Raw genomic sequence first — 13,375 nt, 5'->3', positions numbered from 1 at the left:
AAAATACATTTCTGCTCTTGTTCTGATTCATTTTCTAATTCAAAATTTGCTTTAAAGTTTTCTAACATCTTCCACTTATCAAAACAACAAAGGCATTTTTATTGCTTTTTGATATTTTTCTTTTGGAATGGTGTCAGATAGTACAGGTTGAGCCCCTCGTGTCACAACCTTACTTAAAAGGAGCTTGCTGAGAAACTTTGCAGGTTCTTAATGTTCATAAAAAGAAGGTTTGGGGACCAATTTTAAAGGGAGAAGGAAGCTAATTAATGTTTCAGAAAGGAGAAGCCAGAAAACTCAGGTAACTGAAGGTCTGTCATTTTGCTTTCAGACTCAATTAATGGAGACCTAGAGATGGATAATGTTAAAAACAACTGAGAGTTATTTGTGGAAAATCTATTTTAAGTATTATAATTATCATTTTCATGACATTAAGGATTTTGTTAGAAAATTAATTATTTTGAAAAAAGGAGGCTTACAAAAGCCTTTTGGCATAGTTTAGTAAGGCAAGATCTTAATGTAATAGAAGAGCACAAATTACATGGCATAGTTTTTTGGTTATTTGGTGAAAGCTCTCAAATGTCAAATGAGAAATTAAACTCCTAGATTATAACAGAAACATGATGTTTGAGGTAAAATATTCTTGGTTGTGTTTAAATTTTATGAAAGAAGCAATTGCAGAAAAATTATTGATTGAATAACTGTAAATAAAGAGAAAATATCAGTGATGCAGAGCAACCTTACTAAGTTGACAAATTAAGAAAAGAAATGTAGGCATTTCATTAGGGAAATACAACTGGAAAAGGAACATTAATTATACTTCTAAAAACAAGGAATCCATTCCTCAAAAGTGCTTAGTCTGGAAAATATTGAATGAGTCATATTAAATAATCAATCTGACACTGATCTCAATGCAACTCTATGGTATGCAGAGCTAAAGTGTTCCTATATAATCAGGTGGATATCACAAAAAGAGAAAAAAGGACCTTTACTCCCATTTTTGCAATGTGCTAAGAGTTTCAGCAGTTCTGCAGAATTTCTGTAATTCTGAATCCAGTGCTGTAAGAAGTTGAATACTGTGGAGGGGTCAGTAAAGAGGCCCATGAATCTCATCAGAAGGGATAATGAATGTCAAGATCTAAAGGAAAATATTTTCATGAAGAACAAATAAATAAATGGCCAAGTCATCTTAATTTATGAAAATCTCAATATATGACTGAATGAGTATAACTATATGTTTGAGTGACAGAAATTTGAGAGTAGTGGGCTTTTGCTGTCTCAGGCAGTGGTGCTGAAGACAAGAAAACACAGCATTTTTAACAGTGAAGGAAGTTAAACATTACTTCATGTTATCAAGGTTTATGAGGGATTCTTCATCACAAGCATCTTTAAAATAGAAGCTGAATGTTTTCTTAGGGAAAAAAGTTGTGTTTGACATGAAGCAGAGTTAGCTGAGTGAAGTGTTTTGGAAGGTATAGCAAGCCACTTGTACATAGAGGTTCTTTCTATTTTCAAATATGTCAGTCAGTTAAACATAACAATTTCTGATTACTTCATGGCCTTTCTACAAAAAGCATATTTATAGCCCCATTTTTAAGGTTTATGTACAATTTTCTAAAATGCTTTTTCTTTTCTTTTCTTTTTTAAGTAAATAGTATTTTCTAGTCTCCCTTTCCATTTAAGCATGGAGAGGTGAAATGACTTGCCTGATAAAGTACAGCTCTCTTTATTCCCAGGACAGTTTCTTATAGCACCCCGTTTCCAAAGCATCACAAGTCATTATTTCTGTAGGAAGTCATATTCCTCAGAGGAGTCAGGCATTTTTGCTTTTTTGGCCAACACCTTTGATTGAAGAGGAATTATTTTTATGGACGTTGTATACGTACTTGAGATGTAAGTTGAATGAAGACATGCTATTTCATGCATTGAGTGGCAGAAAATCACAGATAACATTAACAAGCGAAACTCTTGTTCTCCTTTCCTTTTCTTCATCATTGAAATTTAAAACAAAAAAAAAACCATAAAGAGGTAAAACACATGGACCATTTCAAGAATTTAGTGTAATTGATGTCTTTCTAAATTGGTCAAGCATTTATCCCTGCATACTATTGAATATTGTAGTAATTTAGCTCATGGGAGTAAATCTTCTGTGTAAAAGGAAAATTGCATGATCACTGTATCTTATTTTAGCAACACTGTTAGACATAGTCACACTTATTTCTCATTTGATGCTTTCTGTGCCTGTCCTTTACTAGCCTTTCTAATTTCTTCATGTCATTGCCAAAAAGCTGGCTTTATGTAGTACTGCACACGTAATCCACTGGCTTTCCATGGAATACTGTTAGAAGACACTGGCAATCTTTAACTGTGCTTTTATCCTTTCACAAAGTAAACGCACAATTGGCAAAAACAGTGTTTACCTCCCAAGGACTCTTTATTGATCCCACTCAGTGCTTGCTACCTTTGGCACTCGTGGCAATCACGCAGACTAAAACAGCATTCCTGAAGCACTTCCTTGGTCTTCATGACCCACAGAGTACTGCTTGCACAAAACCAATGCCTGAAAATAATTTTGTGCTTTATATTTCTCACCTGACACACATCAGTTTATCAAATTTTTTTCTGAATTTTCCCTGGTCTCGAATAAATAGAAATTTAATCTATCCAGATATTAATTTCTAAATTTTCTGATTAATAAGAAGATGCTTACAAGTTTCCCACAGTAGATTCTGCTATCTTTTCAAAGCTTGGGCCATGCTGTTTTGTCACAGAAGTTCCTATTTGCTTATGATTTTCCTTACCATTTCTCTTTTTCATAATTATTATTGGTGCACAATGGTGTTTCTTCTCAACCAAATATCTTTCAAATAAGGCCTTTGGGTTTGTTTTTTTTTTTTCCTTCTGAGCCAGTCTCTTGTTTCCTCCATTTTTGTTTGTGAGCAATATTGGAAAAGGCATGCTGTTCTGCTTTGCAACCAAGAGTTCCTGGAAAGATACCTAGCTGCTAAAGGAGAACATTTATATGATAGATTGCTGGCAAGACTTTTTCCAGCCTGTATACACTTACACTTTACAGAATATTATTTCATGAGATATTTTTAAATATGCTTCTTATTTACCTCTATTAATCTCTGCAAGTCTCAAAGGAACCACCTATGCTTTCCTATTGGCCAGGCTCTAGGACATTTAGCTGCTCAGATTCCTATTTCAAACAAGGAATTGTAATCATGATGCTAAATATTGAAGCATGTTTTTAACCAAGCTGTTTTAGAGGATTTTGTTGCAGTTTATGTAGTTCTCATTATCATTGTCAATAACAATATTGTCTGAACAGTAAAACAAGAGGGGGATAGAGCAAAGTTTAGAAGCACGTAGATCCCACAGTGGAAAACTATATTTCACTTTGAAATTGACAGACATTCCCTTAATCACTGTCCCTAGCTGATATTTAATTAAAGCGTATATGCAATTTGAATTAAATGCATAGTCAATTTGAAGGTCATGTCAAAATGAGGTTTTTTGTAGATAATGGACTAGTGAAATATGTTTTAAAGTGATTGTTACTGGTGTGAATGATTAGAGAAAAAAGAACAATGCATACCGAATCACTCATTAATATATATAAATGTGTGTGTATATATGTGTACACACGTATATGTTTGGACTCTTTCCGAGTTTTAGAGGGGTATACGTGTACCAAAAAATATAGACCAAACAGTGCCCCATATCAAGAAAGGTCATTTTTTGTAACAAAAGTCCTTGGCACGTAGACAGCTTCCTGTCTGCAACTTCTATGTGAATGCCAAGTAAACTGTTAAGCAAGTTAAATGTCTGTAGGGTGTCCAGCATAAAATCCCTGCTTTCCAGTGTTATGTATAGCTTCCTATAAATTCCTTAGTATCTCTAAGGCTTACTTTTCACAAAAGCAATTCTTTTACTGAAACGACAAATCCTACTCAAGTTAGTCTTTATCAAGGAAACCAGACCTGGCCTCTATGGGGAGAGTTTTGTACAGTGTAGAACAGTGCTTCCTCCCCACTCTTATTAGTTCTTAATCTTTTCCATCCTCACAGGAAATCTAGATCATGCTTTAATAGGCTAAATATCATGTGAGACATTATCAGTGGAATTCCTACTAATTATGAAATGCTGTAGTCTATTAATTCTGAATTCTCTGGTTTCTGGGAGATCCTGGTTTGCTTCCTTCTTTCCTTGTCATGATGGGATTTTCAGAGCTATCTATGTGTGTAATTTGTGTGGACACCATACCTTACTGTTGGAATTCTGTTATCTGGCATGTTAAGGCACCTCATAAACTCGTTCAGAAGAGACATTCACCTTTCTCCTGAGAAGATGAAAACCATTTTCTCTAGAAAAGCTATTTAAGTCTAACCAGAAGGGTGGACTTAGAAATACTAGACATCATTCCAATGCATATTGAATTCTGAAATATCCAGCTGGTAATGAAGAAAGATAGATATGGGAAGGAAATGAAGCTTGCAGCTAGCTGCCTAAAATTTTCAGAGCAAGTGAAAACTCAGTGGCTGTTTTCCCAGATGCTATTGCTCATCAAGGCTCCAGGCCAGTGAAGAGGGACCATTATAGAATTTGGTTAATAAAGTTATATATGATGTATTACAAAACCCCTGTAATAAGCCTTTGCAGAACTGTTTCTTAGCAGTTCACTTGAAGTTTGATCCGTATGTGATATCTTCCAAAAGTAATTCAGCTCCACTGAAACCAGCATCACTAAACAAAGTGTTCAAATACATGCACACAAAAGGGTAGATCTGGGAACAACTTTAATATTAATTTGCTTATATTCATAATGACCTAACTCCCAAGCACTGTTGTTAGGTTTACTTGTGCTCTAAAAATTGTCAAATGCACACTCATTCAATCAAACAAGAGTCTGCCACTTAGTTTTTGGTTGTAGCTGCAGCTTCTTTGAAGTCATGAATTGGCCAGAGTTCAGTAGAGAAGTTTTGCAAGCCTTAGGACACCCCACATTTTAATTGATATCCAATATAAAAAAGGAAATCAGATGAAGGTCTCTTTCCATTGAGGTTTTCTTGGAAACATTTCCTCAGTACTTCAGCACAGTGAATTCTCCTGTGTTTACAGAGAAATAAGGATTTCTGGATTTTCCTCTAGAATCTCAGCTTTTCATTGCAGAAGTGAAATTGCTTGAGTAGATTAGAAGGGGAGAAGAAGCTTAGTCCTGATTAGACAATTTGGAAAGAAGATTGTTGTTGAATCCTGGAGGTTCATTGTTGCCCAGAGGGCTAGTGAAAGTGAGAAAGATTTCTGTGATGATCTGAATAGGCTTTGAATCATTTTTATTTTGGCCAAGTGATAAAGAAGAGCATTGATTTCAGGATGTAGGAGAAAGGTCTAAAACAGGGCTAATATTTCTTAAGTTTTTCTTAGATGGAGATGCAATGGTATATTGCAAAGGCTTTTTCATGTGCTCCATCATTGACATAGGCCTCAGAAAAACAAACTGCAGTTTACACTCCTGCATTCAGCAGGAACAAGGATTTTAAAGTGTAAATTCGATGGCACTGCTGGCTCTTCACCTGTCCAAGGAGCTGGCGGTGGCAGCTAACACCGTTATTAGTTCGTCCCTGCATAATGAGGTCGTGCTTGCAAATCACTATGTTACCTGTTCCCTCCATACACAGGCTGCGTGTCATGCCAGTGCAGAATTACTGACATAGTTGCCTCCTTCCAGAGGTTGTTCTGTGATTCATTCACATGGAGTCACTAAGGAGTTTGTGATCCTGAAACAGCTACCACAAATGTGGAGTTTGTGTAGTGCCCTGTATGCTGTGTTTGCACTCTGAATAATGATGAAACAATGGCGATGCTGTGCAGTCTTTATTGTGATTTTGAGTACTACTAAGTATACTGTGTCTGCAACTGAACCATTTCCTTTAGCAAACTGAAAATTCAATAGTTAGCCCACAATATGAAAATAAATGTTGGTTGGATGCCTTTTTTGTTATTATTGCTGCTGTTATAAACTTCCTTCAGCCATTTTCTTCTTTCCCCTTCCACGAGATTCTTCTAATAGACATTTCTGATCCTCATATTTCTTCCTATAAAGATTCAGCCATGAGAGTTATACATCTTAATGGAAGAAAAATTGAATTCATAGTCTTACAGAATTCTTTTTTATTCTGCGTTATTTGAAGAATAATCAAGAAATACCTGCAGTGAGACTACTGAAATAATGAGAGTGGGAAAGAGATGTTTAACTTCAATAGCACTCCCCACTTCCCCAGTACATTAGGCTGATCTTGCAAAGATTTTATTTCTAGGACATATAGTAAATAATCTTACTATTAAGTGATGATACTCTCTGCAAAACTCTTTGTTTTATCAGTGACTAACACAATGGTAGACCTGTAGCAAGTTTTCATCAAATAATTCTGAGTACAAATAATGAGCATAAAGTATTTCACTCATCCTTGAACCGTGCTTCAATAATGAATTAAGAACTAAAATCTAATAAAGACAGTACAATCCGAATAAGTTGGCTGTGGAACAATATGAAATTCATATGGAGTCACTTTTATATTGCAGATTTGCACTTTGCAAGTTTTTTTTAATGTCCTTAACTGCATCTTGCAATGGCAAATTCAGTTTAATAGACACCTGGCAAAATTAGATTATTTGAATGCACAAACTGAATTTGTGCACTTTTATGGGAAGAAGGAACTCTTACAATTAAGCCAGTATAGGATTTACGTGTGCAATTAGCCACTGATTTCACATGCACATTTCTTTTCACAATGTATTTGGGAATCAGCAGATTAGATCCTTTTGTATGAGGTAAATTGAGCATGCAAATATTATTTCTTTTGAAATGCAATAACAAATAGCTCATTTACTTGCATAATGTTAATTGGTTATGTTAACCACATTGGTGAATGCACATTTTATCTTTGCTACTTGTTCCTCTAATTTTTTATAGTACTGTACAACTGTAGAGTACAGTCCTAAACAAAGGATCTTATCCTTTATATTACGCCTTATAATAAAACTATAAGTAACATTGGGTCAGGCTTTAAAAATGACTACATAATGCTGCAGCTCCAAGTCAGGCATCTAGTACAGAGAAAATTATTTTCAAAAGTGCTCAGCACCCTGCAGTTCCCACTGAGAACTGATGAGTAGTAAGCATTTTTGACACTCAAGCCTCTTGTTCATACCAATTGAATTTAAACTGTATTTGCCCAAAAGATCTATATTGTCTTCTGTGCAAAACCACTTCTTCCAAGAGATGCATTATTCCAAGTGTTACAGCTGTGAACCTGATTCTTTTCTATTTGAAGAAGTAACTAACTAGTGTAACAGATGGGGCAGGAGGAGGTGAAGTAACTGCCATGTACCTAGCACAGAAAATGGAAGAGAACTGATTATTTCACCAGAAACTGCTTCCTGTCCTGCTTTAGCATATGTATGCTGGACCTGCGCTTAAATGAAATTTTAATTGCACAAGTTCTACAGTAATTTTTCTTGCTTTTTAAAACAGATATACATAATTCAGCTCAATGCATGTGCATATACTTTTCAAAACCTTGCAACAATTCTTCTAGTTGGTGAAATTACATATTTATCATGTAAAGCTTGCATTAGAAAACAGGATCTGAAAACCTGGAGGATAAAGATTTGTATCCATTAACAGAAAAGAAAAGTAATGACCATGAATCCCAGTAATTTCTTACATTAGTGAGCCAGTGTGTTTCAACTCTGAACAAGAACTGTCTTCTGCAATAAAAGAAATTAGTCTATTTACAGTCACTGGCTGGTTTCTTCAGTGAGCTGGCAGATATCAGGGTTGGAAAAATTTTCTTGGCTAATGAAAGATGAAGAATGCCTTCAGGAAATAGGGATTTCAGCTTTCATGATCCAGTGATGTGAAATTTTGTTATCTGTATTTGAAATTCTGGCTTAAAATGACCCTTCTGTTTTATTCTGAAAAATGAAGAGAATACTCAGTCGCATTCAAATTTGGCAAGAACTGTGCTGGAAAATTGGAATTTGTTGATCTTGTTTTCAACTAAAGCACCAAAACTCTGATTTTGTCCTGCTCCTTCCATTGATTTCTGAGACTGATCCATAGTAATGTGAGGAGCTTTTCTTGCAGCTTTTTTTGTCCTTTATACTTGCTAAAATGACAGGAACATGTAATGTCTGTACTTGCTGATTTTAGCTTCTCATCAAATTCATTTAAAAAGCACTGAAAAAGAGCTAAAGAAAAGAAATAAATAGCCTGATGTACTAGAGGTCACAGCAATTTCACTGTATGTGAAATAAGAAATAATGCATAAAGCAAGAGTCTGAGGTAAAAGAAACATAATTCTGTTCTCACATTGTGTAGCTACCTTTAAAAAGTTGAGAAAACTTTCTTTTCAAAACCATGGTTGAGATAATTTTTGTTTGACCCTCTTGCCCTCTGCTTTTAAGTAATTGCTCAGTTTTAGTAATGTTATTCAGTACCAACTATTTTTTATTAGAAGAATAGTGTTGAATTTGAGTTAAGTCAAGCTCCCAAGAAAGTATACTTTTCTTTCATGAAGGATACTCCTTTCATGAAAAGACAATATATTCCTTTCAAAAATATAATTTCTTTTCAAGAACCTGAAATACAGGTAATTTGTAAAGTAAAATTGCTCACAGTTTAGCCATGAGCTAATTCAAAAGGAAGGCAAACAATGGGTATTTTATTTAAAGTTAACTCATAATTTAGTGTTTATTTGTACATGGTCAATTATGGGCTTTATCACGAGGTAAAAATCAAATGAAAGAGCAAAATGAGCAGGGTTCAGAAAGCTAAATTAAACGTCAGAAGCAGCTTTGAGTGTTTGGAATAAGAACAGCAATGGCAAAAGAATTGTAACAAAACAAAACTACTGATTATTTAGATAAGATTTGTGAATTCTGTTATTTTTGCTCCCATGCATAAGACAATCTTCAACTTTGATAATAAATGACAAAAGGAAGAGCAGTAATCAGATAGTGAACAGCCTGTAATTTGGAAAATTATCTTTACTTAACATATCCAATTACCAATCATCTCGCTTTTGGTACATTTGAGGAAATAAGGCTTAATTTGATAATTTTTAAAAAAGTAACAAAAAATGTTAAGACTATTATATACATGTGATGTATTTAATAAAGGAAGATTTACATTTATGCAGCAGAAAAGAAAGTGTGTAGTTTTCTAGCTTTGTATCCAAATGTACCTGCAGCTTTAGCAAAACTTAATGTTATCTGGATTATAACACTACCCTTGAATTTTTCTTGGGATAGAAAGAACCTGAAAAGCACTCTTTGCATTTCCTTATTTATCTTCTTACATGGGGATAAAGAAAAAAATCAAACAGTGCAGTTTGAATGCAGTATTGCAGTATCTCTAAGTTATATAGAAATTAGTCTAACTGCCCCTCATCTTCTGACTGAGAAGTACAGAAGGTAATCTTTCAATTATTATTATTAGCAGTAATAGCATTAGAACTAAGAATAATAATAATATTGTTTAAGAATTGTACAATTAACTCTAACATATTAATTGTGTATCTTGCTGGGCATGACCTCAGTTATAGTGTAAACTCTTACTCCAGAGCTGCTGGAATCATTTTGATTGAAAAATTCAATAAAGTGATGAGAAGCCCTTTGTATCCTCTAGTGATTTCTTTTTTTCCTATGGAAAGGATCATTTTGTGTCTCGTGAAGCAAATATTCTGACATGGTTCTGATCCTAAGTACTCAGTTTTATGGGAAGCTCAAGGTAATGGATCTCACTGCTTCTTTTCTCCCTCTCTGTTGAAGATGTCCTTCACAAAAATGCAAGGACTTTTAAAGTGATTTCCAGGCTTTCAATCCTCCTCTATCATCTGCTTAGTGCCTCAAGCTAATCTAACTATGATATATGGTAAATATTTTCCCTTGCAGGAAAAGTGCTTAAAGTTATTTCTATGCATTGATTGAGCACATTAGGCTAATATTTATCCATTTGAAACCTGGAGGTTTAGCAGTACATCACTTAATAGCTATGCACTGATTATAAGAAGTAATTATACATAAGTATATCAAGGAATATTAAGTCCCTTGTGGAGGAACCATGATAGATATTTTAATGGTGATTAAATCTAGGGAAGCTGGAGTAGTTTGAAACACTGCTTATTAATTTCAGAAGGTGCATGCCTCTCTGAGCATTACATATAAATAGGAGCACTAACATTTATGGATTTAGTGACATTTTTGAGCCTCAGGAATGTGGCCTTCATGTTTCTGTCTGCAGCTGGGTGCATTTGTTTGTTTCAGAGGTTTCTCTCTGTGTAAAGTTCACAATGTTTCAAAACTGTATCAGTATGGAGTCAGTTCTTAGCAATAATGTTTATCCCTTTTGTCTGTGCTTGAAGGAGTTGTTCAGTAGGTGTGATCTCTGAGTTCTCAAGACCTCTTCTTAATGTACATTTCCTTACTCTCTTCCTTCTAAACAATTACCACCACCTTTTTTCTTCAGTGTTGCTGCACATTGTTTTCTCTTGCTTTTCAAGCCAAGGACGTAGTACAAGACTAGTTGGAGAGCTGTACCATTCCAATTTCATCTCACAAAAAGAAAAAAAAAAAAAAAAGAACCAACCAAACAAAAGAAAAAATAAACAAGAACAAAAACCAACCTAAAACCCCAAACCACCACCAACAACAACAACAAAAAACTAAAGAAAGGAGAAGCATAGACTTCCCTGGGAGCTTCAGGAAAAGGCTTTTTTTTTTATGGGCATTCATTTAAATGAGCAGTTATCTCAAATTGTTGTGCACTTATGACACATTCTCACAATCTATATTTGTTGTTTTGGTATTTTTTTAAGATCAGAGGGTCAAATTCTGATGTTCTCTATGGAATGAAAATTTGGGTTTTATGTTATGAGTTTGCTTCAGTCATGGATGACAGGCTGTGCCTTGAAATCTGGTGTCAAGTATTAAAAAAAAACCTTTTGAATTTTCAAATTAGCTTTATCTCCTACCATGATATTATATTGTGAAAGAACATGACAAAACATACAGTATTTTTTTCTGAAATATTGTTAAGTGTTTGCAGTAGCATGGAGTTAGTGTGATTTCACTGGCATTGCTATAAAGACTATAAGTGCTATTCCAAAAAGGAAGGCATAGACTGATCCTGCTGGCTTTTGAATCTGCTTACACACTAGCCTTAAAATCTGACCTATTTTCTTTGCACGTGCTATTTGGCCAAGTGACTGCTTGTCTAATTCCATAGAGTTGCATCAGAGATTGGTACATGTACAAGAAATATATGCCCTTTTAATTCCCTTATGAAATGGATGACATATGTTATTTATTATGTACAGTGATGTCAGATAGTAACTTAATATTTTTGCAATTTTATCTTGTTAGCCTTAGATGTAGATGGAATCCTAACCTGCAATTACCATCTGTGGATAGCATATGATAGAGTGATCTATAGTCCCACAATTGATTTTAATACTTTTTAGAGTCTAGACATTCTTTTTGTTATTGTTTAAAGTGCAAGTCAACTTTCCAAAATTATTCTGAAAATGCTATAGTATGATTCTGTGCCTATAAACTGTAACTATAAAGTACAGTGCATGCACATAAAATTTGAGACTCATCATTATCAGGCTTGCTTTTTTTTTTTAACTGAAAGAGTCTTTTATGCTGAAAAATGAGTTGTTGCCAGCTATCTTACACCTGTGCCTCTCCTAAAATTGATAAAGCATGTGCCACCATCTTCTGCCACGATCTCTGTCTTAGAGGCAGGGATGCTAAGCCCAGAGTGTGAGGTGTGATTTGCTGTCACTGACACAGATCACAGGAGACAGAGATGAGACTCTCACTTTTCTCTGGTCCCTTAGACCAGCTGAACAGGCTCAGTGTTGGAAAGGTCTCCCATTTCTGCCAAAACAGGATTCTGAAGTGACAATGTGCTTGAAGACCAAGTTTCATACCAAGCAGTCCTCTGCAACCCTAGCGTAAGGGGACTGGGAAGGAAACATAGGGAAGAAAATGCTGTGGAAAGTCTGAAAAGGTCTGTAATTTATAGGTTACCATAATTTGAAATGTAAATATAAATTGATTATTTGCAGACATTAACCTCAGTATGTTTCATTAACGCTACAAACTATTGTCTAAAAAATTTCAGCTGTTCCTTCCAGGTATTTTACCAAAGATTTTAACAAACTTTGCCTCAGTTTTGTCTGACCTTCTCTCTTGAACACCTTCACATTCTCATTTCCCTGTTGTAAAACAGGGAATGTAACAAGAACTACATCTCCTTGGATAAGGAGAATGCAAAATAGCCTTACTCAGTATATGAGACTTCTCACCTATTGCTTCTTCCTGATTTACTAATAAAATTTGTGAATACAAGGGAAATGAACGTGCAGATATCTGTTTTATCTCTTGGATTAAAAATGCAAGAGAAGACAGTGACTGAATATAAGAGAATCTGGAAACGTATCCCGTGATACACTTGCAGTATACTTTATTATTTTCTCCTGAAGTAATTGTTAGGATTAGAAATAATCTATAAAGCCTGAAAACTCCATGACTACATCATAGAACACAGGGCCATTCAAGAGGCGTGGACATAAAGTCCACGTGCTGTGAATGCCAGGCTCTCCAAGAGCCACCATCAGTGCTCAGGAAAGGAATAAGAAATATATAGCTATTTGCATTTCATAAAAGATAAAGTGTTGAGCCTTCATGAACTTCAAACTCCTTTGGACAAATTGTCTAATCTGACATGGTCTGCTTTGTCTCTGTCTTCCTCTGATAAGTCACAAGTTGCATGTAAAGTAAGAAAAAAGGGTAGAGGGAGTCTTAAATACTGATTCTCAGAGCTTCATGTCCAGTGCAAGAATTACATCTATGGGCTGTCTTAATTACAGGTAGATTAGGGATTTACAACAGAAGGCAACGAATGCCCTTAAATCAAAACTGCCTAAACAAAACTGCCTCAATAAAATAGAAATTAATAAAAGTAATAATAAAAAGTCTGTAGGTAGAATCATTAAATGAGCAATTTTATGTAGAAAATAATGTTTTTTTCAGAGAATGATTTATATGTTTATGATATAGATACATATTTAGAATCAAAACTGCTCAGTGTTTAAATCATAAATATCACATAAAATCTTATGTTACTGAAAACTCCTGAGCACAAGAATGTAATGTCATGCTGGATATGAAAATATAACCAATCATTTATGTTGATTGAACAGTATCTGTTTCTCTTGCAGAAATACTGGAAATATGCTCCTGCATATTTGTATTTGAGAGAAGAGTGGAAGATCTGTCATTTTTCTCTAGAAATATAATC

The 13,375-nt window shown here is 34.7% G+C and overlaps 1 protein-coding gene across 1 annotated transcript in view; it reads left to right on the top strand.

Moving 5' to 3' along the window:
• Positions 1-13,375, top strand: part of PRKN (parkin RBR E3 ubiquitin protein ligase) — a 671,877-nt gene that overhangs the window by 455,708 nt on the left and 202,794 nt on the right. The gene's annotated exons all lie outside the window — the stretch shown is intronic.

Source organism: Sturnus vulgaris, chromosome 3, assembly GCF_052056855.1.
Source record: "Sturnus vulgaris isolate bStuVul1 chromosome 3, bStuVul1.hap1, whole genome shotgun sequence".
In the NCBI taxonomy this organism is placed as follows: domain Eukaryota; kingdom Metazoa; phylum Chordata; class Aves; order Passeriformes; family Sturnidae; genus Sturnus; species Sturnus vulgaris.
The sequence above is the reverse complement of the archived record's forward strand: the minus strand, read 5'-3'. Positions and strand labels throughout refer to the sequence as shown.